The following is a 2296-nucleotide window of genomic DNA, read 5'->3' on the forward strand; positions in this document are numbered from 1 at the left end:
TATATAGATATGTGTGCACATGTCTGTGTGCGAGGGTGTGGGCGTGCATTAGCACGAGTGTGCTGGTTAGTGTGTGAGTGCACTGAATGCGTGCGGATGTGTGTGCATGTGTCTGACTGTGTGTCTAAATGTGTTGGTCAGTGTCTGGGTGTGTGTGCAGATGTGTCTGAATGTGCCTGTGTGGGAATGTGAGTGTGCATGAATGTGAGCGGGTTAATGTGCACACGTGTGCATGCATGATGTTGGGAAGTGGGACGGCTTCAGAAATACCCATCAGAGGGACTGTGGCCCTCTCCAAACTTCCCTTTGCTGCAGGGTCTTTGTTGGGCACCAGGCCTGGGGGCAAAGGGGCACCCACCCAGGAAGGTGGGGTGCCTTGTCCCCTCTTGTTCAGGCGGCTCTGGGCCAGGGTGTCAGGGACCCATCTTGGATCTTTCTGATGTGTGGCAGGTCCTACTTCCTCTGGGGAGGTCTCTGCATCACAGTGACCACCCTGCATGTGGGCCCTGCCCCTGCCCCTGCCCCACTTGGCCACTGCAAGGCTATGCATGAGGCCCTGCTGGGGCAGGAGGAGGAGACCAGCACCTCCATTTGTCCACCCCAGGGCTGGGCCCTGGGGCAGAAGCAGCTCTGGGCCTGGCTGTTTTGTACCGAAACAAGCCTAGCGTGAGACAGGGCTCAGAGCTGTCATGCTGACCCGGCAGTGCTGGGGACACCTGTTCAGTGCTGGGTCCTGCAGCCCAGATTGTTCAGCTTGGGGGCTGGGGTGGGGACATGGGACCATGGGGGAGCTGTGTGGAGGGGCCCCTGTGGCTCTAGATGGAATTGGAGGAGGCCCGTCCTAGAAAGGAGGGAAGCAAGAGTGGATCCAAGGTTGCCGTGCTGTGGCCAGAGCACGGGGGGGTGGGGGTCCAGGGAGCTGGTGGAGAGCTAAGATGTGGGGTCTGCCCGAGTGGTTCAGGCTGGGTGGGAGCTAGCCTGGGTCTGGGCATGTGTGGCAGGTGGACTCACGGCAGGGTGGGGGTGGGGTCTTGATACTGTGTGAAGGAGAGACTGTGGGGACAGCTCAGCAGGGTCAGTGCCTGGCAGGGCAGCTGGGTGGGAAGGCTGTCCTCTCCAGGAAGCTGCACAGAGAAGCCTCTCCTGGCAGCTGCAGCAATAGGAGGAAAGGGGCCGAGTTTGTGTCCCTGAGGGCCTGTGAGTGACCCAAGGCCCTGGCTTCTGGAAGAAAGGGTGGGGGAAGGGCGCTGTGCCCTCCCAGGGACCTGGTTAGCTGCTTGTTCTGTGCACAATGACATTCAGTCCCCTACCATCTCAGAAAGGTCTATGGAGGTTGGGTTCAAGGCCTGGTCCTGCCTGTGAGAGCCAGTCTCGTGCCCTGAGCCCTGCACCATGTATACGGTGCCCCACGCCATATGCCTGCACCTCGAGCTCTGTGCCCTGTGCCCTGCACCCTGTGCCTTGTCCCAGGTGCCCTGTGCCCTCCACCCTGTGCCCTACACCATGTGCCCTGTGCCCTCTGCCATATGCCCTGTGCCCTGTCCCTGCACCCTGTGCCTTGTCCCAGGTGCCCTGTGCCCTCCACCCTGTGCCCTCTGCCCTGTGTCCTGTCTCTGCGCCCTGTGCCCTGTCCCTCTGCCCTGTGCCCTGTCCCTGTGCCCTGTCCCTCTGCCCTGTGCCCTGTCCCTGTGCCCTGTCCCTCTGCTCTGTGCCCTGTCCCTGCGCCCTGTGCCCTGTCCCTGCACCCTATGCCTTGTACCATGTGCCCTGTGTCCTGCACCCTGTGCCCTCCACCCTGTGCCCTACACCATGTGCCCTGTGCCCTCTGCCCTGTGTCCTGTCTCTGCGCCCTGTGCCCTGTCCCTCTGCCCTGTGCCCTGTACACTGTCCCCTCTGCCCTGTGCCCTCTGCCCTGTGCCCTGTGTCCTATGCCCTGTGCCCTGTCCCTGCGCCCTGTGCCATATGCCCTGTGCCCTGTGCCCTGCACCCTGGGCCTTGTCCCAGGTACTCTGTGCCCTCCACCCTGTGCCCTACACCATGTGCCCTGTGCCCTCTGCCCTCTGCCCTGTGCCCTGTCTCTGTGCCCTGTGCCATATGCCCTGCGCCCTGTGCCCTGCGCCCTCTGCCCTGTGCCCTGTGTCCTGTCCCTGTGCCCTGCCCCTGCACCCTGTGTTATATGCCCTGTCCCTCCGCCCTGTGCCCTGCGCCCTGTGCTCTGTGCCCTGCACCCTCTGCCCTCTGCCCTCTGCCCTCTGCCCTGCACCCTGTACCATATGCCCTGCGCCCTCTGCCCTGC

At 62.8% G+C, this 2296-nt stretch overlaps 1 protein-coding gene across 1 annotated transcript in view; it reads left to right on the plus strand.

Moving 5' to 3' along the window:
- The window catches only part of UMODL1 (uromodulin like 1), a 65329-nt gene that overhangs the window by 50825 nt on the left and 12208 nt on the right, over positions 1-2296 (plus strand). The gene's annotated exons all lie outside the window — the stretch shown is intronic.

This window comes from Otolemur garnettii, unplaced genomic scaffold (genome assembly GCF_000181295.1).
Source record: "Otolemur garnettii isolate 467f Iridium unplaced genomic scaffold, OtoGar3 scaffold00128, whole genome shotgun sequence".
NCBI lineage: Eukaryota > Metazoa > Chordata > Mammalia > Primates > Galagidae > Otolemur > Otolemur garnettii.